We start from the raw sequence: 21705 nt of genomic DNA on the forward strand, positions 1-21705 counted from the left end.
CTACCACGAACTTGTCCAGAAACTGTCTGAAGATTCTGTTCATCAAATCCATAAACACTGCCGGTGCATTAGATAACCCAAACGGCATCACCACATCCTCATAGTGACCATACCTCGACGTGAAAGCTGTCTTTGGTATGTCCACCTCTCTAATCTTCACTTGATGGTACCCCGACCTCAAATCAATCTTAGAAAAGACTGATGCACCACTCAACTGATCAAACAGGTCATCTATCCTTGGCAAAGGATACTTGTTCTTTACTGTCACTCGGTTCAGCTCTTTGTAATCTATGCATAACCTCAAACTCCCATCCTTCTTCTTCACGAAAAGAACTGGTGCTCCCCACGGCGATACACTAGGTCTAATGTATCCCTTCTCTATCAGATCATCTAACTGCTTCCTGAGTTCCTCCATCTCTTTAGGACCCATCCGGTACGGTGCCTTAGAGATTGGCCCCATCCCCGGTTTCAACTCAACGGTGAAATCTATCTCCCTCTTCGGCGGTAACCCCGGAATATCGTCAGGAAAAACATCGGCAAACTCTCCCACCACTGGTATCTCATCAACTATCGGACTCTCTATCCGGTCATCTCTCACATGGCACAAGATCAACGGGCATCCCTTCCTCAGATAAGACTTCAAGGTGACAGCTGCAATCAACTTAACTTTGGGTTTGACTAAAAACCCACGATAAGACACACTAACACCCTTAGGCCCTCTCAAAGACACTTTCTTTTGATGACGGTCTATCTTAGCTTTATACTTTTCCAGCCAATCCATCCCGACTATCATCTCAAAACCGTTAATAGGAAACTCTAGCAAGTCCACAGGTAGATCAACTTGCCCAACTATCATAGACACATCTCTAAACAACCTCCCACAAGATACAGACTCTCCCGAAGGTATAAAAAATTTCTCACTCACAGACTCATATACTCTCAAACCCAACCTTTTAACATGACTCGACGATAGAAACGACTGGGAAGCCCCCGAATCAAACAAAACAAAGGTATGAATACCGTTAACAAGAAAGGTACCAGTGATAACATGTGCATCCTCCTCAGCTGCTTTCTTGTCCATCATGAACAGCTTTCCACTTGTCTTCTGTCCACCTCCCTGGACAGTACTGGCTGATGTGGCCGGCTTAGCCCCCGATCCCTGATTGTTGTTGTTGTTCGCAGCTGGTTTCTTATAAGAATTACCGCCATTGCGGTTACCACCACCCTGATAGCTCTGACTTCCCCGGTTAGACCATGACCCACTTGGTCTGCTGCTCGCATAACTCTGTGCAGGTCCCTGAGAATAGCTTCCCCGAGCTATTCCCTGAAAAGCTCCAGGCATACTCGTACACTCATGTCTCTTGTGGCCCACACCGCCACAGCCAAAGCAAGTCATACCCCAACTACCACTGCTACCCGCACGGCCACGCCCGAAGGAAGCCCAAAGACTAAACCCCGACCAAAGAAAACCCCTTAGCTTGATTGTGGTTGCCTTTCTTGTGACTAGATTGGCCACCACCCTCACTCTCCGCCTTTCTTTTCTCCACACCTGACCTCTCCTGAGCCATCTCTACTAACCTCTCAGCTCTCTCAGCTCTCTCATAAGCTTCCTTAACATCAGTAAGGACTCCAACAGGTAGCTTATCCATGATCTTAGGGGTCAACCCGCTCTCAATCCTCAGTGCCAGGTTCTCCTCACTCAAACCCATATCCTCAGCATACCTAGACTTCTCATTGAACTGTTTATAGTACTCAGCCACAGACATGTCAGATGTCATCTTAAACCCATCAAACTCCTCTCTCAGCTTACTTCTCACATGCTCTGGCACAAACTCTTTCCTCATGGCCCTACGGAACTCATGCCAAGGTATAGCAGGTAAGCCTTGATTGGCATACATCTCTCTGGCACTCACCTTCACCTTATCCCACCACTCACCGGTTTTGCCTCCCTCAGGTAGAACGCAGCTTGCTCTACTCTCATCTCATCAGGACAATGAACCAGGTCTTGTATATTCTCCATCTCACGATGCCAGTTGTCAAGAAGGTTTGGTTCCCCAGTCCCCTTGTACTCCTTTGGGTTGAACCTAGCTATGTAAAGGCTGATCTTAAAGTGATCAACCTCCTTATCCTTATTCACTTTCTTTAAGGCCTTAGTAAGAGCATCCTGGTGCTCCAACATCTTAACAATATCATCCGTATTCATGGTCTCAGCTCTCGCATAGTAAGCGTTTCTCTTAGGCGGCATCTTGAAGCTATATATAAGAAAGGGTACACATAAACACGTGCACTAAACCGCAAAACACGAAAACAAGTTGCCCAGGTGACACTCGATCGAGTGTCCAAACCTACTCGATCGAGTAAGGGGCTACTCGATCGAGTGCCCAACATACTCGATCGAGTACCCCGACTCCAGAACACAAACAGACCTTCTGGCCTCTAACATACTCGACCGAGTAGCCAGGCTACTCGATCGAGTGACCCCCTACTCAATCGAGTACCCCTAGCTACTCGATCGAGTACCCAAAAACACGATTCTGGACTCAAAATCGTCAAAAACCCACCCGATCGAGTCAGTCCCACTCGATCGAGTCATGCTAACTTGAATATGCTACCCGCATGCTATAACATATTCTAACATGTAAAACAGCTTATAAACACGATATCATTTCATAATTTTGCATACTATGCTACTCAACTACTCATGCGATTAACAAGCAATTATATCATGTTATTAATACCACATAGTAATCACTCAACATGCTTCTCATTCCAACACGATTATATATATATATATATATATATATATATATATATATATATATATATATATATATATATATATATATATTTATATATATATATATATATCCTCAATTTCATTCATATTCCCAACTTCTACTTCAAACATCCAATATTTACAACACATCTCATTACATCCACACACAAGCGAACAAACAACACATACGACTTTACAGATATTCCCCCCATGTGACCGGTTCAAAATTGTAGGGCGATTTCGCGACTTTAGGACGTCTCCCAAGCCTTTGCATTAGCTCCTACAACCTTTACCCTGGGTTCATTTTAATTGACTCCCTATATTCATTAGGTTCATTGGTTACAGGTTTCTGGATCGTCGCTCTGATACCATTTTGTAACACCCCCATACTCCAAGTGCCTTACCAGGACCATCCGGGTATAAGGATGTTACCATCTCGGTTACCCGAGGCAATGATAATCAAATAAACAATGAAGAAACAACATTTAAATAGAATTACTTAGTGAAAGGTTACAATCCAAAAACCAAACCAAATACTAATACATGTTCTCAAAATGGCTGTCTACTGAATTGCTGAATGTATATGAAAACTACTAAGCTACAGCGGAAGACTCCTATCATCAGATCGTGGCAATCCCAGCTATCCCAGTACTCATGTCATACCTGCTCAATATCTGCTCACCATCCCCGAATGGATCACCGCAGGTTTTAACAACATTAACCGGGGTCAGTACTATTTACACAAGTGATATAATTAACAATACAGTAACCAACACAACTCAAACAATCATACACGATCAAGCACTCCACTCCATCTCCGTCACCGACTGTCCACTGGACCAGCCCTGCCAGTGGGGGACCGCAGTCGGTCCCACCTAAGCCCCGCTCATCATACCGAGCGATAACCCTGTCCCATTAATGTGCACATCCCCTTCTGTGGCGGGTTCCACGAAGGGCGAAACTAGGGCGTGAAGCCACTCCCGCAAGTGACTCCACTCAGCCGAGAACGCATCTCGAGAACCACAGACAAACAATCACAATCACAATCACAACATCGTCTGAATCAACCAATTATACTAATTACAAAGACAACACCACACCACATGTAAGTAACACCGAGTAGGAAACCCTACCTGGAAAGCACAATAATCAGACGATCTCACAGCTGATAACAGAAGCTTCCTCTACGAATCCTCCTCCTAATTATACAAACACATAATCACTACTATGCACATGACACAACAAAATCCCCAATTCCCAAAATTATGGTTTAACTAACTTTGACGAAATATAATAAAAACGGTATAAAGGTCTTACCCTCGACGCAAGGATTACAACGATGTAAAGAAAAGCGAAATCCGACCTTCCAAGCTCCAGGATTTGTTAACAATGCGATTAAGGTGATGAACGTAGTTTGCGTTCTCTTCTCACAGTGATTTAGGTTTTAGAAAAGTGATTAGAATGAATGACGAAAAGATTATATACCTTAATCGCATAATTAACAAAACCCGAGAAAACAACCCCCGTAAACCGGCTACTCGATCGAGTATCCATGGTACTCGATCGAGTACCCCCTCTACTCGATCGAGTACCCTAGTTACTCGATCGAGTACCCAACAGGTCAGAAACTATTTTATTTCGCAAAACTCCCTTACTCGACAGAGTAAGGCCTACTCGATAGAGTACCCCAAGACTCGTAAATACGGAGTATTACAGTTCCGGGTTTAAAATATTTGTTGCTTCAAAAATAATGTTTTTAATATCTTAGAACGTTGATGTTTATTGTGTAACTACTATGCTCCAAATTATTGTTTATGTGTAATGTTTAACTACTATTTACAGAATAACATTGTAATAACAGAAGTCCTTATCAGAATAATAGTGCAATAACAATAGAATAATTTTGGAATAACAATAGCATTACAGTAGAGTACGACCGCCGTTTACAGTTGAATAGAAAATGGATAGTGTTTGAACAATGTAAAAGTAATACGAAAACTGAATTAAATTAGAATAACACTAGAACAACAGTAGACTAATAGGGGAATAACAGCCAAATAAACTACTTATTATGCGGAATAATAGTGCAATAACAGCATAATAACGGTGGAATAACAATAGAATTACAGTTGAGAAAAAACCGCCATTTACAGTTGAATAGAAATGGATAGTGTTTGTAGAAAGCAAAAGTAATAGGAATGCTTAATTAAAGTAGAATAACAGTGGAATAAGTGTAGACTAATAGTGCAATAACAACATAATAACTGCTCATTATCCGGAATAATACTGCAATAACAGCAGAGTAATGGTAGAATAACAGTGGACTAAAAGCAGTCTAAACGACTGCATTTATACTTGAATAAATTTACACTTGAATAAAAATGAATAGTTTTAAGAAAATAATGGTGGACTAACAGTGGAATAATGTTGGACTAACAGTGGAATAACAACAGAATAAACTAGCCCTTATGCAGAATAATACTGCACTAACAGCAGAATAATGGTGGAATAACAGTGCAGTAAAAGCAGTCTAGACTACTGCATTTAGAGTTGAATAAAAATGGGTAGTGTTAACAAAATAAAACTAACATGAAAGCTGAATTAAAAGTAGAATAACAGCTGTATAAACTACTACTTATATAGAATAATAGTGCCATAACAGCACAGTAATGGTTTAACAAACAGTTGACACTAGTAAAGCACAACACTAGCTTCACAAAAGTGCGGTAAAGTTAACATAAGAAAAACGATAACGCTACTTCAATACGAGATGCCAAAATACATATCAAATACTTAATCTGACTCTAATGGATACACAATAGTCAACGGTACATCATTCACTACGGCGCCTGCATCTTCACTTGTACCAGAAGATTTGGGTTTCAACTTGTTCTTAGCTGACGCAAATCCCAATGTCTTAGGCCTCTCATTCTCACAAGACTGCACCTTATCAAGGACTAACTGCCTACAGGCATTGATATCAGCCAAAATCAAAGAAGACGATATTTCTACGCAATAGCTTCGACTAGCTACCTTGCTGTGAAGATTGGACTCAAATACGTTGCAACAATCTTTAGCCTTCATAATATTCTTAGACTCCAAAAACACATGCATATGGTTTACCACAATCTATGCCAGTCTTCTGTAGTCGGATAAATTTTTGCCCTCATGAGATGTGTTGTCTAAAAAATCAATAGTTTCATTGATAAAGTTAATGCAGAAACAAGAGTAGTGATCATTGTATAGAATAGGCACAAACATAAGGTCAGAGTTGAGTCGACATCTTCCATTGCAGGACTGTAAAAAAAAAATATTCCAAAATTGCAACAGACTTTTACCCGAACCGACAACAGGGCTTGAGGAATCAAATTTTCTAATAATGAAAGAAGAGCATCTTCCTAAAAAGAAATCATAAACAACAAAAAATAGTGCACAAGTGTTAAAAATATATCACTACCTATGAGTAAATATGTTGGTAATAACGCAAAATAGCAAAGGAAAAACCAAATACCATACGACGAAGTCCAAAGAACATTGAGCTTGGTTCTGAACGTTCCTCAAATTCCAAAGAGTTCAAAAGAGTCGACCAAACGTCGACTACTCTTGTTGACATCATAGCAGTTACATCTACTTTGGAAACAATATCCCCCCTGTCCAAAAACATGCCGACCTCCTCGTTGTACACCACTAACATATCACTGCATTCACAAAAATAACATACGTTAAGAACAGTGGAATTACACTGATATAACACTAGAATAACAGTTCAATAACAGCAGAGTAATGACGAAATTAACAGCGTAATTACAGTGGACTAATAACGGAATAATAGTGGTATAACAGAAGAATAACAGTTCAATAACAGCAGAATAATAAGGAAATTAATAGTGGAATTACTGATACTAGTTTGGCACTAGTACTTTGATTAAATAACAGCATAATAAGTGGAGATTAACAGACAATAACAGAACAATAACAGTGGAAAACAAAAAGAGTAACTGAACAGGAACACCACAATCAAAGAAATGAAAATGGACACGTACTCTTGTTTCAAGCGAGCATCTTCACGAAGAACAAAGTCCACCACTTGCTTCCGCACCTTTAGCATCTTAGAGAACTGTTTTTCGTTTTTCCGCAACAAATCCGACACGACAACAAAACCTCTATCCTCTGGCCCGCAATTCACAGAGCAACTCAGCCCATCGTCTTACCTACCCCTTTTACGGCTACCCAAAGCCGACTTTAGACTCATAGTGCTATCGACAGACATGCTTCCCACTTGACGGCTGGCAGTAGGGGTGTTTGTAGAGAATTAACTGCTATCGGTGACCATAGAAGAAATGTTGGGCTCGACAACAGGCTGCGTCGTCTTAACCTTTTTACCAACAGTTTTCACCCTGCCAGCACGACCTTTCTCTTCAAGCATACTCATGGTTTCCTTTCTCGTGCAGTTCACCTCCTCCAAAGTTTTCAACACATCAACCCTGGACTCGTTCATATCAGACAGCACTAACAAGGCAGTGATCTTGGTGCAGTAAAGGGCTCTTGAATCAGGATTACCCAAGTCACAATAAAAAACACTTCCACGGTAAAAGAGTATGTGCAACATCATATATACACCGCAATCCAGATTTTCAATCTCAGCGGTTTGCCAGGTAAAAGGTACATTGACAATTTTATAATCTTTAACCTCCCCACCTCGGGCAACTCCTTTTTTGACCAGAAAATCAGACATTAAACTCAGCTTCAAATAAGCAAGCAAAAGAAAATATAATTAGTAACAATACTTAAACTAGGGAAACACCAAGAGAAAATTAGACACAATAAATGAGTTACAACAGTTTGACAATATAGCAAATGTACACACGGTTGTTGATGATCAGAGAACAACGCCTCTTGAAATACATTATCAAGATAGTCAACCCTCTTGGCCTTAAAGTTGATGCACAAATAGCTAAAGTGCTCATGCAAAAGCATTGGGATGAAAATCTGGGAAAAAATTTGGCCAAAAAATTTAATTAGAACAGTACAATAACAATAGAATAATAATAGAATAATAGTATAATAATAGCAGAATAACAGAACTACAGAAACATACTATATCAGAATTAAGATCATAATCTCTATAGTTGTTCTTTACAAACTCAGTAAATGACAACATGACTTCCTCGCACAAATCACTTCTGGAAGCCTTCTCAAGTTTCGACGGCATATAAATTCGGCCCAATGGACTCTAAAACAAAGTGGAGAAAAGAGTTGAATCATTATAAAAAATGAAAAATAAAGTAAAAGATACAATAAGATAGAATAACTAGCCGTTGCACCAATCCCAAAGAAAAATCGACTTGAACTTTCTCTTATACAAGTATCATTAAGAAAGAGGGACCACCAGTCGATAATTCCAAGCATTATCATTGTGTTTGGTGTAACACCCCTGATTTTCGGCTAAATTAAAGCTTACTTTTACATACAAAACTGGCCGAAATACAAGGATATTGTAATTAATATACAAGGTATTTAATAAAAATCTTCTCTTAAAATAAAAATCCTTTTAAACAGCAGCGGAACACCTGAAAGCAAAACCAGAAGACAGAAAGGAACTACCCCCATGACGAGTAGCCCAAAAGGGAGAAAACAAGTCAGCCGGAAAGCTGAGTAACAGATAATACATCAATATAAGCAGCTTAATTTTGATCATGGCGTGGAAACACAGACATGTAAAAATAAAAATAAACAGAGAGAATAATAAAAAACACTCCCCATAAACTAATCTGAACCACATACTAATTCCATATTTCCTTTAATATAATACTCATCTCTCGCCACCATTATTAAACAAATCTCAACTCATTACTCCGTCTCATAATATAGTACTCTGATGTGACCATAATTTGAGCATATTTAGTCCCCGAATTAGCCTTGTTCCCATGCCTTTTAGTGCATATTTGGGTCATTTATTGTCTTTAGTCCTTTGTTTTGCATATTCTTTGAGGTTTTGATCCCTTAGTGGGAAAGGAGTGCAAACCTTGCATTTTCATGGCAAAATGGAGCTAAATTGATTGAATTCAATGACCAAGCATCAAAGAGAAGACAAGACTAGAAGGCCTTTGTATATACTATAGTAGATGGGAAATGATGAGAAAAGATCCTGGCATCCCCGAGGAAATCCTCAAGGATTTTATAAAGAGAAATGAAGAAAACAAGAAAGGAAGAAGCTGATAGAGAATCCGAGCGGATTGCCCACAATCTGCCCGTCCAGCACATGCAATCTGAGCGTCTTTCTCAGCTGGACGCTCGTCCAGAACCACCACAATCCGCCTGTCCACCCCAAGAATCCGCTCGTCCAAAACACTCACAAACCGCCCGTCTCGTGCCCTGGACGCTCGGATTGTGTGACAGCTAAATCCGTCTTCTACTTGTTCAATGAAGGATGCGCATATTTTTCAAAGACCGGCGAAAAGGAGACCGGAGTCTCTCTTGAGACCGGCGAGTCCTCAAGGACTTAATCGTCATTTAAGCCCTTAGTAAACCCTAATTTATCTACCTAATCCCCACTATAAATACCCCATTAGTCTAATTAGGTTATCATGTTATTTTTAGCAATCTCTAGTGTAGTTTATATCATTCAAACCTCTCTTTAATCTTGTAATCAACTTTTAATCAAGTCTTAATACAAATCTCATTTCCTTAATCTCTCTTTTGTTCATCTTTCATTTTGGGTAATTGAAGATTATTTGGGTCATTATTGGGAGATTGACAACCTTCCAATCATTCATCAAGTACTTCTATTATTCTTTGCTTTATTATTGGAATCATTAGTAGGTATAATTCTCTTAATCCCTTTTTAATTATTGTTAATTATCTTCATTTATTCATCGTGTTTTACTTTGTTGGTATGATTGACAACCTTGCTAGCATGTTCAACATGATAATAAGTGAGTAGTTTCCTTAACTAGGGTTAATGGGTAATTAGGGGAAACCAACATGGGGGATGATTCATGCTTAAATTAATGTGTTTTCATAGTTTATTTGCTTGCTTATTGTGATCTCAACTTATGCACATGTTATGTTTGATGAAATGCGAGCCTATGAATCCTTGCATTTTTTACCCATCACCTATCTTTTCAATGAAACTTGTAAGACATAAACCAACTCGAGTCTCATTAGACCATGCATATAGTTGAGTAGAGAAGATTAAGTCGACTTGTAGGTGTTGTACAATCTAATCGATTCGGCTCCGGGACCCAAACTTTCCTAGGATTGTAAGATATAAACCAACTCGATCCATCACAACAATAATTGTTTGCTTATAATTTGAGAATATGTTTGTATGATCAATTCCCATGAATCCCCTATGACCCCATGACACCCTAGTGCCTTTTATCAATTGTTTACATCCCTTTTTAATCATCTTGCTTGTTTACTTTTATTGCTATTTAGTTTAGTGATCTTCTACTTCAAACCCCAAATTGTGACACCCCTAGACACCACTAGTTGCAATTGAAAATCTCATCTCAATTCCCGTCCCTTGGGATCCGACCTTTACTTGCCTCTTTACTAAATGTAGAGTTGTTTGTGGAGTTATAAATTGTATTTTGGTCTAGGTGCTCCTAACGATAAGTACCGAAAACTAAACCTCCAAGTGAGTCCGGCCAAAAATGGCGCCGTTGCCGAGGACGGTGTTAATTTGATTTAGATTTTTTTAAATTGTTATTAGTTGTGTCTTTCTTTGCCTTGGGGAAGTAAAGCTCCTCAAGGTTTGTCCTAATTATTTTTGAGTTGTTTGATATTTTGCATGTCTAGAAGATCACAAGGTAACTTGTTACCCTTTGATCACGAAATTGAAAGGACTTTGACAAACAATAGAAGACTTGCTAGGAGAACTTTGAGAGGTATTGGTGAGGTTGTAGATATTCAACCAAACGCTATTGAGTTCGTCAAACCTTTTGCAAGAGAAGGTGAGGAGAACCCAACACAAAATCCAACACAAAATCAACCCACAATGCCTATATTTTCATCACATTCCGTACCAACCGAGGAGAACCTACCCAATGGTACTCCCACACCACAACACTTAACCGGAAATTTCATTGCCAAATCCGCATTTATCCAATTAGTCGAAAGAAGCTAATTTGGGGGGATGCTTAGTGAAGACCCTCACTCTCACATGGAGACTTTTTGTGACTATTGTGATGCGATTTCTCAAACCGGTGTAACTCAAGACCAAATTCGATGGGTCTTATTTCCTTTTTCTCTAATTGGCACCGCAAAACAATGGTTGAAAGGCCTTGATAAGGCTACTCTCGGAATTGACTCTTGGAAGAAATTGGCTCTAGCTTTCTATAAAATGTTCTACCCACCGGAAAAGACTAACATGCTAAGAGCTCAAATTACGGGCTTTAAGCAAAGAGATGAAGAATCCTTGTATGAAGCTTGGGAGCGATTCAAAGGAATTTGTCGCTCATGTCCTCATCATGGACTTAGCGAGTGGTTCTTGGTACAACAATTTTGAAATGGTCTTGATGAAGACTCAAGAAACATTCTCAACATGGGATCAAATGGTATGTTCATCGAAGTTGACGACAATCAAACTTGGAACAAGATTGAGGAAATGGCGGTCCATAATTCACAATATAGTAGACCTCGCAAGGCTACTAGAGAAGGAAAGCATGAAGTGGACTCTATTACTCAATTGGGTCCTCAGCTTAGTGCTCACATTGATACCATTAATTTGAAGTTCGAAAAAGCTATGGCTAGACTTGAAGAAGCCTCAAAATCACCAAAGCAACATGTTAATGCCATGACGGCATCTTCATCAATCCCAAGTGGGATATGTGAGAATTGTGGAACTTTGGGACAAATGAACAAGTGAATGCTTTTCAAGCATACAAGAGTGGTACCCCTTATTCAAATTATTACAATGAAAATACCAAATTCCATCCAAATCTCTCATACAAAAGCCAAAATGTTCAAAACCCTCAACCAACATACACCCCACCTCCCATGAGAAACCAAAATCAAAGACCCTTTTACAACCAAAACCAAGGTTACCAAAATAAAACTCCATACAATCAACAAAATGACCAAGGTTTTGATGTTCAAAAAGCGGTCCTCCAAATGCAAAAGAATCAACAAGAGTTTTTCACTCAAATGCAAAAGGATAGTCAAGCAAAGAAAATCACCATCAACAACATCCTAGCCCACACCAAAATGTTTGAAACCCAATTGACTCAACTAGCATCTTCAAGCTCACAAAGACAAAAGGGGCAATTATCACCTCAAAGTAATCCGCCGAGACATTAAACCGGTTAGTGCCATTCACTTGAGAAGTGGTATGAGGTATGAAGCACCGAAGAAGCAAGTTGAGGATGAAGTTGTGGAAGCTAGTAACAAAGAAGAAGTTGTGCAAAACTCCAAGGATGGAGAACTATCAAAAGAAGAAGTTTCAAAGAAAAGTGAAGACAAGGCCAAGGAGAAGGAGCCCGTTGTGATTAGACTTCCTTTTCCAAGTCATCAAGCCAAGCCCAAATTTGATGACCAACTTGGAAAATTTATGGAGATTGTGAAGAATTTGGAAGTCTCGATTCCTTCCACGGAATTAATCAATCACGTGCCGGCCTATGCAAAGTACATGAATGACATCCGTACGAAAAAGAAGTCGATCCGAAAGCTTGAGACTATCACCTTCACTAAGGTGAGTAGTGCAATACTTCAAGGGAGTTCACCTCCAAAACTTAAAGATCCGGGAAACTTCTCAATACCGTGTACTATTGGCGACACCACGATCAACAAAGCCTTATGTGATCTAGGGGCTAGTGTGAGTGTTATGCCATACTCGGTGAGTAAAAGGTTAGGGATGGGAGAGCTTAAATGCACCAATATCACACTCCAAATGGCCGATAGATCGACGAAGACACCATTAGGGATATGGGAAGATGTTCCCGTAACAGTTGGGAAATTTTTCATCCCGGTGGACTTTGTCATTGTTGACATAGAAGAAGACTCCAATATTTCAATCATTCTAGGTAGACCTTTCTTGCACACCGCGGGTGCGGTGATAGATGTGAAGCATGGAGAGCTCACTCTAGAAGTAGGAGATGAAATCACAACTTTCAGTCTTGACAAGACCATGAGAGCTCCCCGTTTGCATGAACCATGTTTTATGGTTGATCATTATAGCCGGAAGGATGATAGGAAGAAGTCGGAATTCCAATGGAAGAAGAAAGTCGATGATGCTCCATCAAAAGAGTAAGGAAATTGTAACAAAGAGAGCTTGAAAAGCTCACCAAAGTCAAGCAATGAAGAAGAGGGCCTCATTGGCCAAAACAAGAAAATGGGAGAGTTGTCTCTATCAACTCAAGAGATTTTTAATGATCAAGTAGATGAAGTTTGTGGTCTTTGGGACGATGAGTTTGAAGGGATTTTCCATCCCTACATTGGTAATGCTATCGATCAAGACCAACATGAAGGACAACAAGTGCAAAGATCCATTGAGGATCTTTATCATGACAATGAACAAGCTTTTGACTACTTCTTCAAGGTGTTGAGTAACATCAACAACACCTTGGACATGCCCCCATGACATCTTTCTAAGGATGAGAGTTTGGTGGAGTCCTCTCCAAACCACCATTTGTAAATATTTCTAACTCCCTAAACTTGCATTTTAATTCTTACATTGCATTTTTTGTCATTTTTGGATTTTTATGCCTTGATCAAGATATTTATCATTTTTTAGAGAAGTGAGGGAGAGACTAATGATTTTATTGATGTGTAGTGCTTCAACTTAGTGTAGGGATAGAAATTACCTAGGCTATTCATGCCTTTGTAGTGCCCCTACAATGAAGAACACGGGATTTGAAGAATGAAAATGACACGGGATATGCAAGTGCACGGAAGGAAATGAATCCGGGTAGACCAGATGGAATCCGAGCGTCCTTATGGGTAATCCGCTCGTCTTATGGGAATCCGAGCGTCTGTGGAAGAATCGTCCGTCCAAATGAGCTGCAAAATCAAACATTTTGGTCTGTTAGAGAATCCGAGCGTCCCAGCTGAGAAGACGCTCGTCTGAAAGAATCCGCTCGTCTTTGAAAGAAGACGCTCGTCTTTTTGCCAGTGTAGATCAAGAAAATTCGCTGTAACAGAATCCGCTCGTCTTTAAGGGAATCCGCTCGTCCTGAATTGCAGAATCCGCTCGTCTTCTCTAAAAGATGCTCGTCTTTAAGCGAGATTTCCTGAAGCCAAATTGAGCAGAATCTGAGCGTCCCGACAGGAATCCGCTCGTCTTCCCCCTGCAGTTTTGAAATTTTCGGGTGTTTTAAATACCCCTTCCCACATTCATTCATTCATTCAAACATTCAAACACTACCCATAAACCCCAAAACCCTCATCCTCTCCATCACCAAAAACAAAATTTCCTCAACCAAATCCAACAAAATCAAATCCAAACTTCCTTACAACAACAATTAATCACTCAACATTAATAGTAAGTTGTAAAGCTAAAAAGATGAAGGTTAGAGATAGAAAGAGAAAGTGAGAGACTTGAAAAAACACAAAAAAAAGTGAGGAAAAGAAAACCTAGGGATCTGAAAACACAAAAATAATGACGGCAGCCGCCAAAAATTCTCGATCTTCTTCGTCTTCTACGCATAACACTCAGAAAAATCTTCAAAAAAATGGCAACAAATTTGATCTTTTGTCTCAATCTAGTCTGGAGGAATTTCCAGCTCTAACCAGGAGTAAGCAAGGACCATCCTCTACTGATATTCATAAGGAGAAGAGTATTCATGAAGTAGTGGGTGTTCCGGCGCTAAATTTGGAAACTTTAGTTGAGGATGAGCCCCTTCCTGATGATACTATTCCTGATGTACCTGTTACTGAAGAAGTGGTTATGGAGACTCCGTCAGAGGGTCTCTTGCAGTTCACTGCTGATGAGGTTAAGGTGGAGATGGATTATTGGAAGAATTCGGTTTATTGCTTCATTTTAGGAGCGAATCCGCCGTGGGAAATTGTAGAAGGCTTTATTAGACGGCTCTGGGTTAACCATCAGGTAGACAAACTATCCTTTCTTCCTAATGGTGTATTCCTAGTTCGTTTTAAGAGCAAAGCAGCTAGAGAGGCTGTTCTAAAACAGGGACACTTCCTGTTTGATAACAAACCTCTCATAGTTAAACCCTGGACTCCTGAAGTTGAGTTAATTAAGCATGAGGTTAAATCCGTTCCTGTGTGGGTTAGATTACATAAGCTTCCTTTGAAATTCTGGGGAAAAGGGATTGGAAAAATTTCCGGATTGATTGGGAAGTTTATTAAGTGTGATTTAGCCACAGAGGACAAAACTCGTCTAGGGTTTGCAAGAGTTATGATTGAAATACAGATAGGATCTCCCCTTCCTGATAAGGTCAAGTTCCTTGATGAGCAAGGAAACCTGATTATTATTGATGTTGAATTTGGATGGAAGCCGTTGGTGTGTGATGTCTGTAAGGGCTTAGGCCTTGGTACTGCAGACTGCAGGAAGGCTAAGAAGCAGGCACAGGTGGTTCCTACTAAGGGCAAGACAGGGGTTAAAATCTGGAGGCCTAAACAAGTTGTTAAGTCTGCTGTTACAGGGGAAGCTAGTAGCTCCTCAGGCTCTGCTGAACCTGCTACTAAGCAACGTGTTGAGATTCAATTGAAAACACCTATTGTTTGGAGCAAGGCTGGTACTTATAGTTCTGGTCCTGCACCAATCAGGCCTATTATTAGATTGAGCAGACAAGATTTGGCTGATGGAGGCTATACAGTGCATAGATTTGGTCAACATACTTTTTTGGAGTCTCTAAATGGTTCTACAACACCCAAGGTAGGAATTGGGGTAAGTGGTAGTGTTCCTCACCAGGTGGTGGGGAATGTATAACTTTGGGTTTTGGAACATTAGGGGTCTTAACAATCCTACTAAACAAAGACATGTTAAATGGTTTATGCATACGAATAATGTGGGATTGTTTGGGCTCCTTGAGACAAAGATCAAAGCTTTGTCTCTAAATAGTTTAAATGGTATTCTTGTTGATGGGTGGAGCATTACTACTAATAATAGATGGCATAAGGGTGGTAGGATATGGGTTATTTGGAATCCTGCTGTCTTTCAAGTAGACTTCTTTGATTATTCAGCTCAGTGTATCAACATGAGAGTTACTGAAATTAGCACTAACAAGGGGTTTTTTCTATCAATGGTGTATGCTTTTAATGATTTGGTTGAGAGAAGACTCTCTGGGATCAATTGGTGAAGTTTCTTTGGTAATATCAATGGGCCTTGGGTTGTTTGTGGGGATTTTAATAGTGTCTTATCTCATTTCGAAAGGCTGGGAGGAGATAGTTTGGATCTTGAGATTGATGATTTCAGCAGTGTTTGGATAGATGTGCCCTAGTGGATGGACTGCTATTGGATCTTACTTCACTTGGAATAATAAGCAGGATCATGCTACTAGAGTCTATAGTAGATTGGACAGGGTGCTTATTAATACTGATTGGAGTGTAGAGATGAATGATATGTATGCTAATTTCCTTCCTGAGGGTACTTTTGATCATACTCCTTGTCTAATCCAGAGTGTCAGACAGCAAAGGACTCACAGGAAACCTTTCAAGTATTATACAATGTGGGGCAAGTCTCCACTTTTCTTACCTAATCTGGAGAATTGGTGGAAAGGTTCTACTGATGGGACCAAAATGTTTAAATTGGTTTCCAAATTAAAACATCTGAAGCTACATTTAAGGAAATTTAACAAGGATCATTTTGATGATATTGAGAATTGCTCTATTAGAGCTCTAAAGAATCTTGAGTATATCCAAGCCAAGATTGTGGATGATCCTAGAGATGTTTACTGGCTAGTTAAGGAAAAGCAAGCACATGAGGAGGTTAAAGAGCTGCAACAAGCATGTGCTCTTTTTCTTAGTCAAAAAGCTAAGATTGCATGGACTAAGGATGGAGATTGTAATACTAAATACTTCCATGGCATCATTAAAACCAGGTTTATGAGGAATCAGATTATTACTATTAAGGATATGCATGGTAGGTCTCATTCTGATCCCAAAGGGGTGCAGGAGTCCTTCTTAGGCTACTATAAGTATCTTCCGGCATCTCGAGGTGAGTACTGATCCTGTAAACCATCAGATTATTAAAAGAGGGAGTGTCTGCAGTGAGTATCATTGGGAGCAGCTCTTATCCCCTGTCACTCCTCAGGAGATTAAGTCTGCTATTTTTTCTATACCTGATCATAAGGCTCCAGGCCCTGATGGGTATTCAAGCTCCTTCTTCAAAGACTCTTGGTCAATTATTGGAGATGAGGTTATTGCAGCTATTATGGATGTTTTTACCTCTGGGAAGCTCCTTAAACAAATCAATGCTACTACCTTAACCTTGATTCCCAAATGCAAAATGCCTACTTCTGTCACTCAATTCAGGCCTATAGCCTGTTGCAATGTCTTATACAAGTGCATTTCCAAACTTATGTGCAATAGATTAGCTATGGTTCTTCCTGAGTTGATTAGTCGAATCGGGGGATTTATCAAAGGCAGGAGCATTATAGAAAACATCATGATTTGTCAGGATTTGGTCAAACTGTATAGTAGACAAGCCTGCTCTTCAAGATGTATGTTTAAAATGGATCTTATGAAGGCTTATGACTCTGTCAGCTGGAGGTTTCGGGAGATATCCTTACGCCTTCAATTTTCTGAAAAGTTCAAAAACCTAGTGATGGAGTGTGTTACAAGTCTTTGCTTTCAGTCTAGCTATTAATGGAGAAACTTTTGGTTTTTTCCATGGCAAAAGGGGATTAAGACAGGGAGATCCCATCTCCCCTCTTTTATTTACCTTATGCATGGAATATTTAAGCAGAATTTTGGCTTGTGCTACTGAAAAGATGCAATTCAATTATCATCCTCTTTGCAAACAAATGAAGCTTACTCATCTGATGTTTGCAGATGATCTATTGATGTTTTGTAAAGGTAATGCTCACTCCATGGTGCTGTTGCTAAGGGCCTTTTCTGCTTTCTCTAATGCTTCTGGGTTGAAGATGAATCCTCAGAAATCTTGTGCTTATTTTAATGGGGTGCAGAGTGGCCTAAAGCAGGAGATCTTATCTATATCAGGCTTCTTAGAGGGTGCTTTGCCTTTTAAGTATCTTGGTGTTCCTATTACAGCTGGAAGACTGAAAATCAAGGATTGTGCTAGTCTGATTGACAAAATTATGAGTAGGGTAAGGAGTCTGGGTGCTAAGAAGTTATCCTTTGCTGGTAGACTAACTCTTGTAAGCTCTGTATTATCAACAATGCATTCTTATTGGGCTTCTATGTTTGTGCTGCCTCAAGGTGTTATTAAAAGAGTGGATGCAATTTGTAGAAATTTTCTATGGGAAGGTGGTGTTGAGTATAATAAAGCACCATTGCTTGCTTGGCAGAAGGTTTGTGCTCCTAAGAAAGAGGGAGGATTGGGACTGAAATGGAGTGAAACATGGAATACTGCTACTGTTGGCAAGCTTGCATGGTGGGTAGCAACCAGACCTGATAAGCTGTGGGTCCAGTGGGTTCACCATGTGTATATGAAAGATAGTCTTTGGTCTGAATATACTCCCTCCGCAGATGTCAGCTGGCACTGGAAGAAGGTGTGTCAGGTGAGGGACATAATTCAGCAAGGGTTCCTGAATGAGAATGTTGGAAGTTATCTTTGTTAAGGGTTGCTATAATTGGTTAAGGGAAAGGCATGAAGAAGTCACTTGGTATAAGTCATCTGGTGCACTCTAGTTGTTCCTAAACATGTTTTCATTGCATGGTTAGTTTCACAACAGGCTTTGAGGATGAAGGACAGGCTATATGATTACAAGGTTGTTGATGATAATCTTTGCTGCTTGTGTGCTATGGCTATTGAGAGCCATACTCATGTGTTCCAGGATTGTCCTTATACTTTGCAGGTGATGAATTTGGTTACTACTTCGTTAGGAGCTTCTGTTAGCTCTGGAAATGTGCTTCAACAAATTAAGAGCAGGAGATGGAGTAGCCTGAGAAAGCAAGTCACCACTGCTGCTATACTTGCAGTATGGTACTATGTGTGGATGCAGAGGAATGAAGCTTGGGTCCATCATCGATTGGCTTGCCCGTCCCTGGTGGTCAGGCAGATTGCTACTTCTATTCGTAATAGATTTCATAATTGTTGTAACAAGCCTATTCTTCCTAAGGATAGACTTTGGTTAAGTAAGGTGCACTTGATGTAAACTTTAGCACAAATATGCTTGTAATTTGTAAGTGTTGCTGATTATCAATGAAAAAGCTGACATTTTAGCAAAAAAAAAACAATTAATCACTCCTTTTACAACAATAATCAATCCAAGCACATCTAGGGGTGAAAGACCGGGTGAAGATGGGAATGTCGATGATGAGTTTGATCATGATGAGGGTGTTGATGAAGAGGTAGATGAAGAAGAAGAGGCTAATGAAAATGATGAAGGAAGTGAGCAAGGAAGTGAAGAGGGAAGTGGAGATGAGTCCGCTTCTATGGAGGAAAATGATGACAATGATGATATGGTGGAGGACTAGCAAACTTTGGAGGCTCCTACCCTCTTGAGGTTGGTCTACTTCTTTCTTTGTTTTATTTATTTTTATCTTGATCATAGTTTGGAGAGTCCTAGCAACATGAGGACTAACACCTCGGCCCCATTGAGGTGTTCTTTTATTGTTCCCGTTTGAAAAATCCAAAATGACAACATTTAGTTTCATGCATTGCATCTTGTGTGCATGAACTACCCCAAAATTTAAGACATTAGAAATAATGTCTATCTCGGTTTGGGGAAGTACATGCATACGCAACGGGAGGTAATCTAAATTACGCTCTCCGTCATAAACAAAAACCCATGCATCATGTAGTGTAGCTTAGTATAACTTGCATTTAGTATAGAATTCATGCATCATACTTGCATAATTTCCTATCATATTGGCCATTGAGGACAATGCTCATATTAGTGTGGGTATGGGAAATTCTAACTTAACTTTTATTCAAAAAATTCGAAAAAATCAAAAAAAATTTGAAAAATTTGAAAATCCAAAAGCAAGTTCATTTCATTTGTAGTGTAGACTTGTATATATTGTTGTATATATTGTGTTTGTTCAATCCTTGTTCACATTGATCGACTACGCCACATCCGAGACATAAGGATATTGAAGACCGCATGGTATGATCTTTCCAATCTCCTTTTTCCTCTCTATGTTAATGACTATGTGGCTTTATTTTGATTGATGCGGTATAAACAATGTGAATTTAGGACTTGCATATTAGTTGGTAGAATCATTTGCATTAGGATGTATATATGTTAGTTGCATCATGGCATGTAGTTTGCATGTTAGAAAAATTTTGCGAAACCGTCTACTTGGGAAGCTTGAGAAGTGTATATAGGCCATAGTAGATGCTTTTTTTTCTTAAAACTTTGCTTGTTAGAATACTTGTAAAATACCCTAGGATGTGTCATGCTAGTATCCTTTGACCCATGGATTAAGGCCTAGTCAAGAGTACCTTGTGGTGTGATAACTCCTTAGCTACCGTTTATTCCAAGGTCACCCTTGAAACCATGCATCCATCATCCATGTTCTACCACATTTTTATCATCAAAGAGAATGGGCACAAAAAGAAATTGATTTGAGATCAATGAAATGAAAAGTGAAAGAAAGTTTGCAAAATGCATCAAATGAAAAGAGGAGCAAAAAAAATAGACTCCTAAAGCTTCAAATATAAGGCACCCTCACTACATATGGGGTGACTTTGAGAATGTTCAAAAAGAAATGCAAAAAGTTGAAAAGTTGTCAAGTATTAAAATGCCAAAAATCAAAAGAAATGGTAAAAGAAAGTGTTCTCAAATGTTTTATGCCACAAGAAATTGGGGGGAAAAACAAACAACAAAAGCAAACTCCCAAAATGAAACTCAAATACTATCGATCCCTTTATCCATCGTATCCACTTTTGTGCATGGTAGAGAGGGGACGACCCTTCTTCTTGTCTAGGTAAGAGGGGGAATTCCGTGATCCTCCAGTGTTTCTAACACCATAGGGAGTCTACTCTTGACAAAAAAATTTAACGATTGAGGACAAAGGTACCCTAGCTTGACACAACTTGGAGGTGATTTATTGGTATCCTTCTAGGCTTAGTAGTTTGAAGAAATTGCATCTATGAAGGAGTGTGTACCCTTGAATTACTTCCCCTTTAGATAATTTCCGCCAATTAGATGAGGAAAGTGGCTATTCTTTTTTAGATGCATCCACTACTTGATTTTATGAGCTTTAATGTTTGGATGTGTCGCCATTTTGGCAAGACCCACCTTGCCTTGCAAGAAGGCATCCTACCTCATGGTTGTCTTGTTGTAAGTTGAAGGGGCGGAGTGAGACCCGCTAATTGTCTCATATCGGCTATGCTATTAGGTTAGTTTAAATAACGGTCCTAGTCTTTGTCACCTCTTTACTCGGGACGAGCAAAGGTTCGGTTTGGGGATATTTGATGTGACCATAATTTGAGCATATTTAGTCCCCGAATTAGCCTTGTTCCCATGCTTTTTAGTGCATATTTGGGTCATTTATTGTCTTTAGTCCTTTGTTTTGCATATTCTTTGAGGTTTTGATCCCTTGGTAGGAAATGAGTGCAAACCTTGAATTTTCATGGCAAAATGGAGCTAAATTGATTGAATTCAATGACCAAGCATCAAAGAGAAGACAAGACTAGAAGGCCTTTGTACATACTATAGTAGATGGGCAATGATGAGAAAAGATCCTTGCATCCCCGATGAAATCCACAAGGATTTTATAAAGAGAAAGGAAGAAAAGAAGAAAAGAAGAAAGGAAGAAGCTGACACAGAATCCGAGCGGATGGCCCACAATCCGCCCGTCCAGCACATGCAATCCGAGCGTCTTCCTCAGCAGGACGC

At 39.6% G+C, this 21705-nt stretch overlaps 1 non-coding gene across 1 annotated transcript; it reads right to left on the minus strand.

Annotated features, from left to right (window-relative positions):
• Positions 1–11150: 11150 nt before the first annotated feature.
• Positions 11151–11257, minus strand: LOC141650489 (small nucleolar RNA R71). The gene has a single exon (XR_012546518.1). It is a non-coding gene; the product is annotated as a small nucleolar RNA R71 (small nucleolar RNA).
• Between the last annotated feature and the right edge of the window lie 10448 nt (positions 11258–21705).

This window comes from Silene latifolia, chromosome 3 (genome assembly GCF_048544455.1).
Source record: "Silene latifolia isolate original U9 population chromosome 3, ASM4854445v1, whole genome shotgun sequence".
NCBI lineage: Eukaryota > Viridiplantae > Streptophyta > Magnoliopsida > Caryophyllales > Caryophyllaceae > Silene > Silene latifolia.